The sequence below is a fragment of the Phyllobates terribilis genome, unplaced genomic scaffold, assembly GCF_046119375.1.
Source record: "Phyllobates terribilis strain yellow unplaced genomic scaffold, ASM4611937v1 Scaffold_61__1_contigs__length_8056638, whole genome shotgun sequence".
NCBI classification, from domain to species: Eukaryota; Metazoa; Chordata; class Amphibia; order Anura; family Dendrobatidae; genus Phyllobates; species Phyllobates terribilis.
Window position 1 is genome coordinate 3,539,704 of NW_027362821.1, and position 20,307 is coordinate 3,560,010.

Consider the following 20,307-nt stretch of genomic DNA (forward strand, 5'->3'; position numbering starts at 1 on the left):
GTCCTCCGTTCTGCCTCTGTTCTTTAGTGTATAGAAAAAAAATAAACTATTACACTCACCAGGGGCAAACATAGAAGTAATGGGGCCCCATAACAGAAGTATAATGCACTCCCCATAATCCTCCATACAGTATAATGCACAGCCTATAGTCATCCATGTAGTATAATGCACAGCCCATAGTCATCCATACAGTATAATGCACAGCCCATAGTCCGTACATGTAGCGTAATGCACAGCCCATAGTCTGTACATGTAGCGTAATGCACAGCCCATAGTCCATACATGTAGTATAATGCACAGCCCATAGTCCGTACATGTAGCGTAATGCACAGCCCATAGTCCGTACATGTAGTGTAATGCACAGCCCATAGTCCGTACATGTAGTGTAATGCACAGCCCATAGTCCGTACATGTAGTATAATGCACAGCCCATAGTCCGTACATGTAGTGTAATGCACAGCCCATAGTCCGTACATGTAGTGTAATGCACAGCCCATAGTCCGTACATGTAGCGTAATGCACAGCCCATAGTCCGTACATGTAGTATAATGCACAGCCCATAGTCCGTACATGTAGTATAATGCACAGCCCATAGTCCGTACATGTAGTGTAATGCACAGCCCATAGTCCGTACATGTAGCGTAATGCACAGCCCATAGTCCGTACATGTAGCGTAATGCACAGCCCATAGTCCGTACATGTAGTATAATGCACAGCCCATAGTCCTTACATGTAGTATAATGCACAGCCCATAGTCCGTACATGTAGTATAATGCACTGCCCATAGTCCGTACATGTAGCGTAATGCACAGCCCATAGTCCGTACATGTAGCGTAATGCACAGCCCATAGTCCGTACATGTAGCGTAATGCACAGCCCATAGTCCGTACATGTAGCGTAATGCACAGCCCATAGTCCGTACATGTAGCGTAATGCACAGCCCATAGTCCGTACATGTAGCGTAATGCACAGCCCATAGTCCGTACATGTAGTGTAATGCACAGCCCATAGTCCGTACATGTAGTGTAATGCACAGCCCATAGTCTGTACATGTAGCGTAATGCACAGCCCATAGTCCGTACATGTAGCGTAATGCACAGCCCATAGTCCGTACATGTAGCGTAATGCACAGCCCATAGTCCGTACATGTAGCGTAATGCACAGCCCATAGTCCGTACATGTAGCGTAATGCACAGCCCATAGTCCGTACATGTAGTATAATGCACAGCCCATAGTCCGTACATGTAGCGTAATGCACAGCCCATAGTCCGTACATGTAGTATAATGCATAGCCCATCCTCTTACATGTAGTAGTATGGCCAAGGGCTCCATGTACTCGCTGATTTAAAAAAAAACCATTATACTCCCTTTCACTCCGCTCCCTCGCCGCGTGGTGTCTTTTTTTCTGGAAGCGACAGGAGAGGATGATGTCACTTCCACGCGCCCCCTAATGACGTACATGCCGATGTCAGCTGCTGGCCTCTGATTGGTCGGCAGCGTGTATTGTGGCACTAAGCTGAATGTCAGTCCGAGAACACACATCCAGCTGCAGCAGGGGCTGGTGTTGGCTGGGCCCGGTCACAGGAGCGACTGTGGTCATTAAGCCTCTCAATATAATGCTCTCATAGTACCTCTATTTCCCCACACTCTATAATGTTCTCACAGTCCCGCCATCTTCCCACATACAGTATAATGTTCTCACAATACCACCATCCCCCCCACATACAGTATAATGATCCCACAGTGCCGCCAACCCCAATTTTATTTTATGTTTTAACACTTGGTTTTCTTTTTTTGGTGTTTTTCATGTAATATATGGAAGCCTACAGGAAAATGCTAAAAGAAACATAATATCCAGGAAAAAAAACACTGTACATGGAGACATTCGCATCAAATAACTCCTGTCTGTGTTCTTACAAACAAGCTCTTATAAATGAGATCTAACGTGATAAACGATTATAACCTGGGAAAGACGGGAAACATTCATGTAGACAGTCGGTGATGATGTAGTTAGTGACGGACTCTGTCCAAATTTGTTTCTAGAGCCGTATTAGAAGATTAAGATGTCGTCGTCATTATGAAGTTGTTTTTTCTCATGCCACGTGTAATGTATATGACGAGAATTAGCGTTATGGAAGATGAGTCTATAAGACACGTATTTAGCTGCAGACTCCGAGGAAGAAACTGCTTGTTGTCTGTGGCCTAAAATATATAGGTTTTATTAGTACTTCAGGGACAAAAGCAGAATGTTGTAAAATAATAAAAATACCATTGCTGCGTGGGTTTCTGGGTGATTCTTACTGAAGCAGTGGCCAACTTAGCCAGTGATTGGAAGTATGGAGGAGATGTCTAAGTCATCAATTCAACTTGTGTTCCAGTCCATAAAAGACTAGAGAATACAACATCTACACATTCTATCTCCTGATATATTTCCCTTATTGTCTCCAGTAATTGTATTAATACACAGAATTCTTTATGATGTTATATCGGCTCATCTTCTTCTCATTCAGGTCTCTACAATATCGGATCCTCTCAGTGAAGATCTTCTATATTAAGAGAATTTTTCTGAATCACCTATTAAGGATGGATATGGACAGAGACAAGATGGTGGAGAGGTTATTACACCTCACCCTAGAGATCCTCTTCCGGCTTACTGGAGAGGTGAGAGATTCTGATGACGTCACATTACATCATTCTTATCTATGGAAATAACAGATGGACAGAACTGGAGAGGTGAGGACTCTGGAAATGTCTGGAGTGAGATTTATTAATGTGTTTCTCCATTATCAGGATTACACAGTAGTGAAGAAGACCTCTAGTGAGCGCTGTCAGGACCCTGTGTCTGAGGGATGGGGAAGACCCCTGAGCCCAATCACAGGACCTCCATCTCACCCCCTGATACATGAGGACATCAATGACCAGAAGATCCTAGAACTCGCCTACAAGATGATTGAGCTGCTGACTGGAGAGGTGACACTGCTGGGAATGCTGGGACATTATACTGCTATGAAGGGATCGGGGGATGACTGTATCATTGTATGTGTCAGGTTCCTATAAGGTGTCAGGATGTCGCTGTCTATTTCTCCATGGAGGAGTGGGAGTATTTAGAAGGATACAAAGATCTGTACAAAGACGTCATGATGGAGGTTCCCCAGCCCTTCACATCACCAGGTAATAGACAGGACTAAATACACACAGCCTATAATTATCTTATCTAATTATGTGTAAAAAATGAATTCAGTCCCTGTATGTGTTTCCTCCAGATCTATCCAGTAAGAGGACAACACCAGAGAGATGTCCCCGTCCTCTTCTTCCACAGGACTGTAAACAAGAAGATCCCAATGTTCCTCAGGATCATCAGGTAGATGGAGAGAAGGTGTCATGAGATCTCCCCTATGATGTGTAGACGGCTGTGAAGGTCTTGTGCTCAGTCTTGTTTTATCCACCAGTATTATATGTTTTATATTTGTGTAATGAGAACGGTGGAGATGGCAGGATTAGAGCTGATCATACATGTGACTTCTCCATCTGTCTGTGACTTTTACAATATTTGTTTCAGGGTGAAGATCAGACCCATATTAATACTACAGAGACATATGTGAGGGGTGATGAGTGGTGTAAAGAGGAGATTCTTACATATGACTACCCAGGTGAGTAGTAACCACTAAATGCAGAGAAGTCACAGATTCTTCTCTGTCACCGGCTGTGGCTGCTTTATCGGTTGTGTAGTCCGGCCATATCACAATCGTGTGATCACCATTTTGCTTCCAGATCACAACATTCTCATCCACCCAAAACTGTTCAAATGACTTTGGGTAATGAAAGCCCTTTTCTACAGAACTTACAACCTGGAGGATCCACCTACCCCCTGGAATTAGGAGACGCTGACCCTTACCTGTCTATATCTATAAAATACAAAGCCAAATGACAGCTTATGCAGAATGTGCTAACAAGTGAGAAAATCACTTGCAGAAAAATATTCTGATGGGCCTCTAATAGAAAGCGGAGAGTAATGATACTGTTGGCTTCCTAGATCCCTGATATCTCTCCTTTCTGTGCCGCTGAATGTCCTCATATGGTCCCTACAAGACCAGGTCCAGTCTTTCTGGCCAAACTTCACTTTTATGATTGAAAATATTAAATGTGCAGTGAGGCCAAGTGTGAATTTCTGTACAATAACAGCAGAGTTTCCCTTTATCCTGACTTTTCAATTTCTTTTTAAACCAACTAACTTTAAACAGGATTGTGATAAACTATACAGAAAACATTACACCTGTGCCATGATATATCTCTAAGCTGTGCGTGGCTGATGGCTGTAATATACAATTATTCACGCCTGCAGGAGATGTGTTGGCTCCAGCCCTGGTTTCATGGATTCACTCAACGTCATAAATTCCATTATGTTTTCAATCCTAAGGAATTCAGATTACTGCTCAATCTCTCCTGAAATGGGGGCGCTAATACTTTCTTTACTCTTTTGGTCAGGACTCATAGTAGCTCCAATGGTTTATCATAAATGAGTGCAACTCCGGTTTAGTGTTGGCATTCTCCCCCCAAACATACGTTCTTGTTGAGGATGTATCATATTTTTTTATGTCTTTTTTTAACAGGTTCATTCTGTATGATAGCTTGATTGTGATGGGATCGGCCGGCCTCACTTATGTGAGTCTGTAACTCCCTGGTAGTCTTTAAAAAAGGTCTCCATTTCCTCTTCCAAATGCCCAAGATTTAAATTTAAGACATCTCAGCTCTGCAGTATTATAAAAAGTTCTCTTTAAATGTCTAATATTTCTTCTTAAAACTCATCTGATAGAAAATATTGGCCCTTACAATGGTTTACATTGCTAAGAGCCACCGAGCCCCATACTCTTAATTACCCCAAAAAGGTTTCACCACTAGTTACTCTTTTTTTTTCTGAAGAATACAGTTGAGCTTCATCATTTCAGTAGTTATGTTATTGGGTTTGGTCACAGTTTTGCCCATCATCCTTTAACTTTTTTAACCCCTCCATATGGATCTGGATTTACTCAGAGACCCCTACACTTGGGCCATGGTGCTACCTGATGTTCTGTGGAGTGAGATGGGAAGAAGAATAATCAAGTAGACGGGTCGTTACCAGGAGGGCAGAGAAAATACAAACTCAGAAGACACAAGAGTAGTCAGTAAACGGGCCGAGGTCACAACAGGGAACAAATACACAAGCCGGGAGCTGAGCACAGAGGACTGAACCAGAGGAGAACAAGGCTGCATCTGGTAGCTTCTAGCAATATGCTTTGAGATTTAGTAGGGTGCGGTGCTTTCCCATTGGCTGAAGTAGGGAGCAGATTACTTCAGCGGACAGCACATACTGCCAGACTGGATGGTACTACTGGTCCCAGCAACCCTAATCTTAGGGGATGAAGGGAGCCCGTCTTGCCCAGAGCTTTTGATTCTGTCTTCTCCTCTATCACCAATGCCGTCTGCTGAGAGAAGCAGACGTCGCAGGAGCTGATCCCAGAGAAAATGGGACACACCAATTGCTGAAGTTCTAATACAACAAAATGGCAGAAAACCAGAGCAGTAGAAATCCCCATAGAGTAGTGACGAATTTGACTTCACAGCCACTTTCCGGAAATTAGCACGCCATGGATGTTGGAGAGTGAAAATAGCAAATCTGCCATTTTATTACCCAACACATAGTGCCCAGATTGTGCTCCAGGAGACACACACCATAAATTAAGTGGGTTCTTCTCACTACATCAATGCCAAATACATGGTTGCTAAATGTTCTTTGGACACAGTCTATTAGACTGTGAACTGTCATTGTCTTGGTGAATAATACAATATTTTTACATAACTTGCCATTTCTACGGACAATTTAAGTAGAAATGTTCAAAAATATAAAATTCAAGGATATTTTATTAAAAAAAATAACAATTGGTTTTATTCTTAGCAGATGTCTGTGCCAGGAGACCAGAGGGACAGCTGACATCTTCATCATCATCATGTTGGGATGAGCTTGATATCACACAGGATACAACTGAAGTGAATGCCATTACTCCAGATATACCATCGTCCCTTCACAGCAAAGATCTGTCTTCTGATTCATTAGCGACTACTAAGGAAATTCAAAGTCACAAAATAAGCATTAAAAAACAAACTACTCCTAAAGCAAAGAAGCCATTTTTATGTTCAGAATATGGAAATAGTTTTCCCATCGAAAAGTCTTTACTTAAACATCAAAAAATTCACACAGCGGACAATAGATTTTCTTGTTCCAGGTGTGGGAGATGTTTTAACCAGAAATCAGATCTTGTTAAGCACCAGAGAATTCACTCAGGGGAGAAGCCATTTTCATGTTCAGAATGTGGGAAATATTTTACCCAGAAATGGAATCTTGTCATACACCAGAGAACTCACACAGGGGAGAAGCCTTTTTCATGTTCAGAATGTGGGAAATGTTTTAACCATAAATCAGTTTTGGTTAATCACCAGAGAACTCACACAGGGGAGAAGCCTTTTTACTGTTCAGAATGTGGGAAATGTTTTAACCAAAAATCCGCTTTGGTTAAGCACCAGAGAACCCACACGGGGGAGAAGCCTTTTTCCTGTTCAGAATGTGGGAAATGTTTTAACCAGAAATCAGATTTGGTTAGTCACCAGAGAACCCACACAGGGGAGAAGCCTTTTTCATGTTCAGAATGTGGGAAATGTTTTGTATGCAAATTACACCTCGTTAGTCACCAGAGAACTCACACAGGAGAGAAGCCTTTTTCATGTTTGGAATGTGGGAAATGTTTTGGATGCAAATCCCACCTTGCTAGTCACCATAGAACTCACACAGGGGAGAAGCCATTTTCATGTTCAGAGTGTGGGAAAAGTTTTAATCAGAAGTCAGATTACATTAAGCACCAGAGAACCCACACAGGGGAGAAGCCTTTTTCATGTTCAGAATGTGGGAAATGTTTTGTATGCAAATCACACCTTGTTAGTCACCAGAGGACTCACACAGGAGAGAAGCCTTTTTCATGTTCAGAATGTGGGAAATGTTTTGTATGCAAATCACACCTTGTTAGTCACCAGAGAACTCACACAGGGGAGAAGCCATTTTTATGTTCAGAGTGTGGGAAAAGTTTTAACCAGAAGTCAGATTTCATTAAGCACCAGAGAACCCACACAGGGGAAAAGCCTTTTTCTTGTTCAGAATGTGGAAAATGTTTTAACCAGAAAGCGCATCTTGATAGCCACCAGAGAACCCACACAGGTAAGAAGTCTTTTCCATGTTCAGAATGTGGGACATGTTTTAACGACAAATCAGATTTTGTTAAGCACCAGAGAACCCACACAGGGAAGAAGCTTTTTTCATGTTCAGAATGTGGGAAATGTTTTATCCAGAAATGGAATCTTGTTATACACCAGAGAACCCACACAGGAGAGAAGCCTTTTTCATGTTTAGAATGTGGGAAATGTTTTAACCAGAAATCGCATTTTGTTAGACACCAGAGGACCCACACAGGAAAAAAGCCGTTTTCCTGTTCATAAAATCATAGAATGTTAGAGTTGGAAGGGACCTCCAGGGTCATCGTGTCCAGCCTCCTGCTCATTGCAGGATTTACTAAACCAGCTCAGACAGATGTCTGTCCAGACTCTGTTTTGAAGACTTCCATTGAAGGAGAGCTCACCATCTCTTGTGGCAGCCTGTTCCACTCATTGAACACCCTCACTGTCAAAATGTTTTTTCTAATATCTAGTCAGTATCCTCTCCCTTTCAGTTTCATTCCATTGCTTCTCGTGTTTCCATGTGCAAATGAGTGTAAGGATGTTCCTGCTACATTCTGACATCCCTTCACATATTTGTAGACCGCTATTAAGACTCGTCTTAGCCTTTTTTGCTAGCTAAACATTCCTAAATCCTTTAACCTTTCCTCATAGGACATAGTTTGTAGTCCTCTCGCCATTTTGGTCGCTCTTCTTTGAACTTGCTCCAGTTTTTCAATGTCTTTTTTAAAATGTGGTTCCCAGAGCTGGACACTATTCCAGATGAGGCCTGACCAATGAGGAGTACAGAGTGATAACTACTTCACGTGATCTAGACTATGCTTCTCTTAATACATCCCAGAACTGTATTTGCCTTTTTTTGCTGCTGCAGCAAAATGTTGACTCAAGTGTTAAAAAAGCGCTGTTGCTTAGTTCTATTTCTCCAGATCTGTAACTGTAATTTTCCTTTTTCTTGCCCAGATGTTGGATCTTGCATTTCTCCCTGTTAATTACCATTTTATTAGTCGCTGTCCATTGTTCAAACTTATCTAGATCCTTCAGAATCCTTTCTCTGTCTTCTGTAGTGTTAGCTATCCCTCCTAGCTTTGCATCATCTGCAAATTTGATTAGTTTACCTTCAGTTCCCTTATCTAGATCATTTATAAAAATGTTGAACAACATTGGGGCCAGGACAGAGCCTTGTGGTACCCAACTTGAAACACTCTTCCAATTGGATGACCAACCATTTATTACCACTCTTTGCGTAAGATCACTGAGCCAATTATGAATCCACCTAACTGTAGCCTTGTCAATCTCATAATTGGTCATTTTTCAATAAGGATAGTATGAGATACTTTATCAAATGGTTTGCTGCAGTCGAGATTTACTATATCTACCGCATTTCCCTGATCCAGCTTCTCAGTGATTTCATCATAGTAGGAAATTAGATTAATCTGGCATGACTTGGTTGCTACAATCCATGCTGGCTCTGGTTAATTACTGTATTCTTATCCAAGTACTTGCATACATGCTGTTTAATTATTTGTTCAAAGATCTTTGCTGGTATAGAAGTAAGGCTCACTGGCCTGTGATTTCCAGGCTCCATCTTCTTTTCTTTTTTGAAGATAGGAACAACATTTGCCCTTCTCCAATCTTCTGGGATGTCTCCTCCAGGATTTTTCAAAGATTCTGGCTAGTGGTTCTGCAATTTCCTCTGCTAATTCTTTAATACCCTAGGATGTAATTTATCTGGACAACTAGATTTATATTCGTATAACTTAGCTAAGTGTTCCCTCACTGTGATGACACAGCTTCTAATCTTAATTAGCCAGACGTTAAGATTTGTTAAGCCAGGAGAAATACAATATTATCTTTGACTTTTGAATGTGTGTGTTTGTTTGGTTAATAATAACAATAATTTTTATTTATATAGCGCCAACATATTTCACAGCGCTTTACAATTCAGTAGGGACATGTACAGACAATAAAACAATACAATGTATCATAATTCAACAGTACAGGAGAAGTGAGGGCCTTGCTCGCAAGCTTGCAATCTATATGGAAATAGGGGGACACAATAGATAGAACATTGTCTTCCTTCAGCCAGTATCAGTATCTAGGTGCAGTTACTGTGTGCTATTGGGTGCATGAAGGATGTGGAGACAGAGGAATAGGCAGGAGCAGATTAAGACTAACATTTAGGAGGGAACAGGGGAGAGTTATGTTAGTGAGCTGAGGTCATAGGCTTGTCTAAACAGATGTGTTTTTAAATCACGTTAAAAACATGGGGGCTAGATATTAGTCAAATTGTTTGAGGTAGTGCATTCCAGAAAACTGGCGCAGCATGAGAGAAGTCTTGGAGACGGAGTAAGCGAGGTTCGGATTAAGGAGGATGTTAGTCTTGGATCAGTTGCAGAACGAAGGGCACGGGAAGGGTGATAGACAGAAATGAGGGAAGAGATAAAGGGCGGTGCAGAATTGTGGAGAGCTTTGTGGGTGAGAGAGATGAGTTTGTATTGTATTCTGTAGTAAATGGGTAACCAGTGCAATGACTGGCACAGGGTAGAGGCATCGGTGAAGCGGCCTGATAGAAATACGACCCTGGCTGCCGCATTCAGAATGGACTGGAGAAGAGCAAGTTTGTTTAGAGGGAGGGTTGGTCAAGAAGGACAGTGACTCAGTGTTTGGGACACTGATGTTTGTTACTATGCTAATTGAATATTGTACTAACCCAGCTAGTTTATTTACAAGAGCAGAGGGATTAGCTCAAACAGTGAGACCTGAGTGAGCCCTGCACCTTCCCCCCCCAACTTGTGACTAATAACCTTAGCCACATATGTAAATATAAAAAGGGTTTTCTATGCTGCTGCAAAGAGAATCAAGGAGAATCAGAGAGACCTTCCTCGGGACAGAAGATGGATAGCATCCTCAGATTTGGATTCTACACAATAGGGACACAATAGGTTTCCAGCCTAAAAGTATATAGTTCTGACTGGAAGGATACAGATCGGCTTCATTGACCATCAGAGAATTCATGGATACAACTAGGTATCAGGGTTGCTACAATGAGGTCACCTGGCACTGTGGCTATTTTGTTTGGGGTTGCCAGGTGGGACCCTCCATCGCCTGGAAACCATGGAGACATTCGGAGAAGCCAGATTGGGACCAGCCTGTCATCTGGCCCAATAGAAACTCTCGGAGAGGCCAGGGTGGGACCCTCGGGTCTCCTGGCCTTGTACCTCGATGGACTGTCAGCTTCATAAGCTTACCGCTACCTCTTCTCTGTGGGGACCCGCCAAAAGTGAGGGGCCACTAGTTGAGGTAGTTGACGCTGGAAGTCCCAAAGTCGCAGCTGCTCTAATCTTGAAAGGCCAGCGGAAGGGTGAGACTGTAATTTTGCACCATCTCGGATATTTTCTCAGACTGTTCTATATGTTTATTGTCTGTTTAGTGGTTCAATAAAATATTGCCACACTGTTTTACCCTCACCCTGTCTTGTCTGAGTAGTATTATGCCCACGGAAGACCCTCGGGTCTTCACACTCACCATCTTTCTGTTTATAGATAATGTGGATTCTTGTATTCCTTCGATAGCACCATGAAGATCAGTTGATGTTGCAATTTCTTTCTTAAAGAAGACAGCCTTCTCAATGTAATTTTTGACCAATTCACCCTGTTCATCCTGTAAAAATTCTATAGCATCTGACTTTTCTTTTGCTTTTGACATCCCCCCCCAAAATCCATTTTTATTGATTTTGGTCTCCCTTGCAAGCCTCACTTCATTACTGGCTTTAACTCTTCTAATTCTTGCTCTGCATTACCTGCAAACAGCATTACATTCTTCTTTAAATATGCCCCCCTCTTTCCATTTAATATACACTTCTTTTTTCCTTTTTAACAAGTGTTTCAGTTCTGTGTATATCCATCCTGGTCTCTTTAAATGCTTCCAATTCTTCCTTCTTTTCGGGATTGTTACTGTGCAGTGAGAATTTCATTTAGCAAAATCTCCCCTCATTGGACATTTGTCCTTTAGAACATGGAGTCATTGAACCTTCCATTAAAATCTGCCTTTCTGATGTCCAACCTTAAAGTCTGAGTCCTCGCTGTATTCCATTCATGTGTATCATCCCACCAACTTTCAGTGATGTCTATGACATCATATCTCTCTCCCTTTGTTAGCAGCTCCAATTCTCCTTGTTTGTTACTCATGCTCTGTGTATTTGTATAGACACATTTTAGTTTGTAGTCGGTTTCTCTTGCTCTTCTATTTTCATTCAGAATTTGTTGTTTTTGTTCTTTATTTCCATTTCTAATAGCAGGTTCTCAAAAGAATTCTTATACTGCATATTTTTTTCTGGTCATGTATTCCCCATCCCATATTAGGTTAGAATGTGGAAAATGTTTTGTGAAGAAATCATCTCTTTCTAGTCACACAGGGGAGAAGCCATTTTCATGTTCAGAATGTTGGAAATGTTTTACCTGAAAATTGTACCTTCTTAAATGAGTTGCCCACTTCTAGGACAACCCTTTGTCATTCCTCATATTTGTCATTGTTGAAAGTGATGCTAGCGATGATTGAGCGCAGGGCTCATATGGCGTAACAACTTAACATGAGCCCTGGGAAGACACATGCTGATACCGCTGGAACGGCACCAGCATTGCAGGATTATAATAATAATAATCGTTATTTTTATATAGCGCCATCATATTCTGCAGCGCTTTACATACAAATTATTGTTAGAATTATGATAAGGTGTTAAAAGAATATTATTTATCCATTATGAATATATTCAATGTGTTCAATACTAGAGATTTAAAACCTTAGTTATATATAAATTATAAATATGTTTACCAAAAGATCATAGCATGACTGAAAAGTAGACAGATGTTATCTTTGCGGTCAGAAACAATTGACATTCTGAGATGTGTAGAAGCAGTAACCGTATCTTTTAAAACACAGTATGCTTAGAATATTATCTATAGTCGGCAGCGAGTATTAGTTTTAACTGCCTCTCATATCTGATTGTGTATATTTTGCATTGCCTATGTAAATATTATCAAAATATATTTGCATCAGACAGCCTGCTGAGTATCTCACTTGTTGTCTCTTTGTTAACAAACAAAATAAACAGTTTTACGGCAGAATTCAGATGATCTCCTATCTCACATGGTAAAAGGTGAAATTCTCCTGTCAAGAATTTTTATTTTAAAGGGAATCTGGCACCACTTTGGAGTTATCAGACCTCTACTACAGGCATACAGGGAATAGAAAAGTAAATCTATACATACCTGTATGGCCCATGGTAGAGGTCTGAATGCAGAGAAATGTAGTTTCATCTCCTTGGTTTTTCACAGGCTTGGTGTCCCCCGGACGCCAAGCTATCCCCGTCCATCTGCTTATTATTCCACCAATTCCCCGTCTTTGTCCACGTTTACCATATTTTCCCCCCTCCCTGCACGTCACAGGTCCCTGTGATGTGCGCTTTTTTCCCTCCCCTCCCGGTGCATGCGCAAAGTGCGGCTCACAGGGAGCGCGCTTTGTTTTCTCCCGGGCCCGTTTGGCTGAGCACAGTGCTGCAGTGTTCTATTGCGCAGGTGCCGGGGAGTTCACAGTGCCTCCCCGGCGCCTGCACAATACAGCACTGTGGCACTGTGCTCAGCCAAATGGGCCCAAGAGGAAACAAAGCGAGCTCCCTGTGAGCTACGCTTTGCGCATGTGCCGGAAGGTGAGGGAAGAAAAGGTCCCTGTGACGTGCGGGGAGGGGGGTAAATAAGGTAAACGTGAACATAAGTGGGGAATTGGTGGAATAATAAGCAGATGGGCGGGGATAGCTGGGCGTCCGTAGGACGCCAAGCCTGTGAAAAACCAAGGAGATAAAACTATATATCTCTGCATTCCGACCTCTACCATGGGCCATACAGGTATGTTTAGATTTACTTTTCTATACCCTGTATGCCCATAGTAGAGGTCTGATAACTCCAAAGTGGTGACAGATTCCTTTTAACAGGATCAAACATATAAAAATGTTTGTCCACTACTTAGACAACACCTTTAAACATCAATAATCCCACACAGGGAGCCATTAACATACCAAGAGTGTGAAAAATTAATTATTGGAAAATCGTATTTTGTTGACCATCAAAATTAACTCAGACTGGGAGAATCTATATGTTATTGACAAATTGTACAAAAACATACAACAAACAGTCATACAATTAAATGAGAAAGGGAAATTACTTTAGAACTTACCATATTTGTTGGACTTTAAGACACACTTTTAGCAAGAAAAAAGTGCATCTTATTGACTTGAGACAGCTTACTGTGACAGTGGCGAACGCTGAGACAGTGTCCTTCCTGATCACTGAGATAAGTTCGCTCTCTCCTTCAGCCTTATGCTTATCTGATTGGTGCAGAGCAGGAGAGAAAGGTACCTGGACCTGCACAGAGGCTGCACATCCTGAGTGAGCAGCTGAAAAACCTTCCACCTGACCAATTACTCCAACCAGAAGCCCCCTCTTTTGGTGGGCATCTACAAAGAGGAGGTAGTGGCAAGCTTAGGAAGCTGACCGAGCACAGCGAGCTATGTGGCCAGGTGACCGAATTGTCCCAACCTGGATCATCCAAATTAATTTGTGGGCTCTGTGTTGGGCAGTGGAGGAGTTCTGTAATCCAGCAGCTGGAACCATGGTCCCTAGGCTGAAGTCCTGTGAAATCACAGAGGTGACAGGACCAGACCCTTTTTATAACCGTCAGCTTCCATAGCAGTTCATAGCCCTACAGGAATGGGGGATGGGTGGGGTGGTCATGGCTATTCCTTCATTGTTCAATTGTTTAATTAGACTGAATTATTGTCCTCCAAATGATGCAGTCTAGTACACCGCCAGGCGACGATATTCCACCAATTAGCATACAAAAAGGGGCACCGGACAGTCTTGCATGAAACAACGGTTCATGTCCCTTGACTTACTGAACAAAAGAATAGTACCTCTGGCATAATTAAGAGTTCACACCCCTCCACCTACAAGTGGCCAGATTTTAATTTGTCGTCACACACAAGTACACACACCAGTACTACACTTAACACCATCAGTTAAGATTTAATTAGTAGAAAAAATGTTTTTCCTTTTTTCTGCTGTCTAAACTTTCTATGCGTCTTATGATTAGGTGTGTTTTACAGTCTGAAAAATATAGTATATTAGAATTAAAAATATATGCAGTTACTAAATTATTTAATTCAAATAATAATAAAAAGCAATATTTAATGTGCAGTTAATATTTCACATTATTATACTGCGGGTGAAATAAGTATTAAACACGTCACCAATTTTCTAAGTAGATATATATCTAAAGGTGCTATTGACAAGAAATTCCCACCAGAATTCCACAAAGGAAGCATCTTGATGGGTATAACCAGTGAGCTGTCTCAAGACCTTTGCAGCCTTATTATTGCAAAACATACTGATTGCATTGGTAACAGAAGAATTTCTAAACTGCTGAAGGTTTTAGTGAGTCCTGTTGAGGCAATTATCCGGTAGTTGAAAGAACATAATTTCACCAAAAACCGGCCACAACCAGGTTTTAGACAATTTTAGACAGAGGAGTAAAAAGAATTATCCAAAAAATTGCCCTAAAGAAAGGGATACCTGAGAGCTACAGAAAGACCTGGAATCAGTAGGTACAATTGTTTCAAAGAAAACTATAAGTAATGCATTCAACCTCCATGGCTTGTATGCACACTTGCCACGCAAGACTCCATTGCTGAACAAAAAGCTTGTTCAAGTGCGTTAAAGTTTGTTCAACAACATTTAGACAAGAATGTGAAATACTGGAAAAATATAGTCTTGTCAGATGAAACTAAAAATTGAACTCTTTGGATACCATAATACACACCTTGCTTGGAGGCCAAAAGGCACTGCATATCACCCCAAAACCACCATACCAATAGTGAAGTTTGGAAGTGGGAACACCATGATGTGGGGCTGTCAAACGGTAAACTTCATATAATTGAAGGAAGGTGTGAAGACACGGAGTCTTCTGTGGGCAGAACACTACTCAGACAACACAGGGTGATGGTAAACAGTGTGGCAATAATTTATTGAACCACCAGCAATTAATAACATAAGACAGTACCAGCAAATACACAAGATGGAGCAAAATTACACAGTCTCACCCTTCCGCTGGCCTGCCGGGATTAGAGTCATGAGATATGTGGCCAGGTGACCTGATTGTCCCAACTTGGATTCTTCACATCATCTCAGAGTTCAGCAATGATCAATGGAACAGTTCTGTATCTTTCCAGCCAGGGCTGTGGTCCCTTAGGCTCTCATCCTGTAATGTCTCCCCTAAACAGATGCAGAGACCCCTTTTTGTAGTTCACATTTGTCCTTTCAAGCCATCATTCACAGGTCAAGGGTCAGAGATCATGATATTAATTTACAATGCTCGAATATCCACAGCTCATCCCCCCCAATGTTGGCTGTAAAACACCCTACAATGGTATTTAACATATCTTAGCAAACATTCATTGTTCAGAGCAGGGCTGTAGAGTCGGAGTCGGTGTCCATTTTGGTGGAGTCGGAGTCGGTGTAAAATGGACCGACTCCAACTCCTAAAATATATAATAAATTGGGTACAGCAGTTCAATGCAGTGGGGAATATTTTTTCATAAGAATTTGGGAAAGTTATGAAATGTCCTATAAATGTCTGTCCTATTCCTGATCTAAGGGTCTAGACTTTTAGATGAGATGAATCTGTACAGTAAATTTATCACTTAAACATGAGCCATGTATGAGGGAGTAGGAGTCATGGAAATTGAGGTGTCGGAGTCAGAGGTTTGACTTACTGACTCCACAGCACTGGTTAAGAGTCCCTGTTTGGCAGACGATACATTGTAAAAGCTCATAAAAGATGTAGATAACAGACATTCATCAATCACCAATATCACCTCAAATGGTCAGCATTCAGATTTATACAAACAATAGTCTGTAAATTGGGAAGAAGAAGTGAAAGCCAGCACCAAGTACTGTTATAGAGTCTATAATCAGTTGCCGTTTAAGGTAAACTGAGGCACCTCATCCTGTGGAGACCGGGTGCTACTCCAAATACAAAAAGTGAGTACAACAAGCAACAATACGGAGAAAAACGAGAGCACTCACCAGTCTAAAAAAGCCTCCTTTATTTCATCAGTTAAAAATCCATAGTAGGGGGGTCGGTGGTACGCATTAAAGGACAATGTGTACCATCAACCCCCCTGCTATGGATTTTTAACAGATGAAATAAAGGAGGATTTTTACCTGTTAAACAATAGTCTGTGTTGAGCAACCAAAGAAGAACACAGGTTAAAAAAAGTCAACATAAAAATATAGGTATATTGCTCTTGGCCATCAGAAAGTATGTCTGGCATAATTAAGAAAAAAAGCTGTGTCGTCACAGAAGGATGAATGGACAAATGTACTGAGACATTCTTGATAAAAGTCTGCTGCCATCTACCAGGATGTTGAATCTGAAATAAGGATATGTTCACACATGTTGGGTTTTGCAGCGTATTTTGCTGCAGATTTTTATGCAAATTTTAAGCTGCATTTTGCAATACCAGCAAATTCTATGAGAAACCAGAATTCTCTGTTCACGCATGTTTTTTTTTTTACTGCGTATTTTGTGACTTGGTTGTGTTTTTGGAAAATAGAGCATGTCACTTCTTTCAGTGTTTTGCAGCAGAAAATGAACCTATGTTTTTTGCTGCATTTTTGCATTGTTTTTTCACCCATAGGAAGTTATGGGTGGTCAAAAAAACGCAGGAAAAATGCAACAAAAAACGCACCAAAACCTGCGTTTTTTACGCAGCTGTTTTCCTGCCAGAGAAATAATAGCAGCAGATTTGCAGCAGAAAAAAAAAACACAACGTGTGTGAACATAGCCTAAGGGTTTACATTTCAGCAATTCAATGATTCCAAACACACAGCCAAGGAAACTCTCAATTGGTTTCAGATAAAAAATAAAGCTGCTAGAATGACCCAGCCAATCACTTGACCTTAATCCAATAGAAAATTTATGGAAGTAACTATAACTCAGAGTTCATAGAAATAGCACACGGGACCTTCAGGATGTGAATAGTGCTTGTGTGGAAGAATGGGCCAAAATCACACCTGAGCAATGCATGCGACTAGTTTCTCCATACAGAAGGCGTCTTGAAGCTGTCATCACCAACAAAGGATTTTGTACGAAGAATTAAAAAAAATTGCAGACAGCGAGTTCAATACTCTTTCCCTGTGTCATTTCTCATAACTTAATTTACGGACATCTATGGTTTGATTTCTTTGCCTGTTTGGATTGCATTGGTTGTTATTGTCATCTGCTGAGAATTTCATGTCAATAGCACTTTTAGATAGTTGGGTCCGCTAAATATTTGGACAGTGACACAAGTTTTGTCATTTTAGCTGTTTACCAAAACATATTGAAGATACATATGTACAAGAGAGGAGGAATCCAGCAGTGACACATCATTCCAGGTAAGCATATAAAGCTTTACTTGTATTTCACCATTAAAAACATCCAGAAGCAGTACCTGGCTGGTCAGCAAGATAAAATAGGTATCGGGACGGACCTTTGCGTTTTGGCAATAAGCCTTATTCATGGTCTGAACATGATACTTCTAGCTCCCTATATATGATATGTCTATGCACTCTTTGAATGTGACCCATGTCATCGGCTAATTGGAGATTAATCGTCAGCTGGTACCTAAAATTAAAAACACAAAAAATATATACCCAAAAATAGAATATATAGATGACTGGGATGACAATGATCCCAGTCATCTATTCATGAACATTAGGGATTTTTTACAGAGACAAGCAGTTGGCAACGGAGACAAATTTTCACCTTCCCAGGCTAATATAGCCATGTACAAATGGGATGAACAATTTTTATATGGAGACTGTAATTTTCAATCAAGTATCATATGGTACGTCTGTTTTATTGACGACATTTTGATATTCTGGTAGGGTACACGAGAGGAAATAGAGAACTTTGGTCACTACATTAATAACAATCCTTTCAATTGAAGGTTCACTAATTTTTCTCATTAAAAAAAAAAAAATAATTTTCTTGATATTAATCTTACTGTTAAACAAGGTAGTAGTAGAATATATTTCGCACCATACAGAAAACTTGTGAATATTCACATAAATCTAAAAACATTTATCCCCTTAGTGACAGAGCCCATTTTCACCTTCCTAACCAGGTGAAATTTTTGAAATCTGACCAGTGTCACTTCATATGATAACTCTGGAACGCTTCAACGGATCCCAGTGATTCTGAGACGGTTTTCCATGACACATTTTACTTTATGTTAATGGTAAATTTGGGTCCATATATTTTTGCGCTTATTTGTGAAAATATCGGAAGTTTGGGGAAAATTTCCAAACTTTCAATTTTTATATCCTTAAACCAGTTAGTTCTGCCGTACAAAATAATTAATAAATAACATTTCCAATATGTCTACTTTACATCTGCATCATTTTTCAAACGTCACTTTAATTTGTTAGAATGTTAGAAAGGTTAAAAGTTTAGCAGCAATTTCTCATTTTTGCAAGAAATTTTCAAAACCTTTTTTTTAAGGGCCTATTCAGATTTCAAAGAACTTTAAGGGGCCTATATACCGTAAACTCCCCAAAAGTGATGCCATTTTAAGAACCACATCCCTCAAATATTTCAAAATCGCTGTCAAGAAATTTTTTAACCCTTCAGGTGCTACACAGGAATTAATGCAAAGTGGAATTAAAAAAATATTAATTTAAATCTTGCCTCTGAAATGTTACTTTAGCCCCAATTTTTTTACTTTACAAGGGATAGCACGACAAAATGGACACCAAAATTTGATTTGTTACACAGTTTATGTGGGCAAAAACCTCTGTTTGGACAAATGGCCGGGTTTGGAAGGGAAGGAGCACTATTTGAATTTTGGAACACAAATTTGGGTGAAATAAATTATGGGCACTGTGTCGCATTTGCAGGGCCCCTGAGGTGCCCAAACAGCAGAAACCCCCCACAAGTGACCCCATTTTGGAAACTACACACCTCAAACATTTTTTTACAGGGGTATAGTGAGCATTTTGAACCCACAGGTACCACACAGATAACATTAGGTCGACATATTGAAAATTTTCATTTTAATTTTTTCAATGTTGTTTTAGTTCCAAATTTGTAATTTTCACAATGGATAACAGGAGAAAACGGACCCCATAATTTGTAATGCAATTTCTACTGAACTCGATGATACCCCATATGTGGTCAAAAACTACTGTTTGGGCATATGGCAGGGCTAGGAAAGGAAAGAGAGCTATTTGTCTGGAATAGATGAATGCCATGTCGCATTTGGAGAGCCCCTGGCATAGAAAAACAGAAGAAACCTCCCAATGAATTCATCTAGGGGTGTGCTGAGCATTTCTAACCTACAAGTGATTCACAAAACTTCATAACATTTAGGTGTGAGAACAAAAAATATATTTTTTCCACTAAAATACTGTTTTAGCACCAAATTTATAATTTACACAAGGGATAATGGGAGAAACTGGACCCCACAATTTGTTAAGCAATTTCTCCCAAATGTGGTTGCACACTAGTGTTTGAGCACACGGCAGGGATCGGATGGGAAGAAGCGCAACTTGGCTTTTAAAACAATAAAAACAAAAAAACGGAGCAAATAATATATATCAAACCAAAGGAAAGTATCTACGTATCAGACAATTGTCTAGTACCAATAAGATGGTGGCATATCTATGCTAGGATATGAATGGCAGACCATTTGGGAATAATCAGAAACCCAAAGCAGAAACACCAATCATGAGGTCAGTCAAAAACCTTTATTTCACAAGCAATTGGTTACATGGTGGCACTGCAGAAGCGGGTGCCCACACTATATATATATATATATATATATATATATATATATATATATATATATATATATATATTTAGACACACAAGTATCCTGAACCAAAAAGGAGCAAGTATGTACAAGTAGAATGAGGCCAAGTGTATAAAGCAATAGACCTAGTGCAGCATGTCAATGAT

At 40.5% G+C, this 20,307-nt stretch overlaps 1 pseudogene; it reads left to right on the forward strand.

The window, feature by feature from the left end:
• Window positions 1-12,395, forward strand: part of LOC141192440 (uncharacterized) — a 63,942-nt pseudogene extending 51,547 nt beyond the window's left edge.
• Window positions 12,396-20,307: the final 7,912 nt, after the last annotated feature.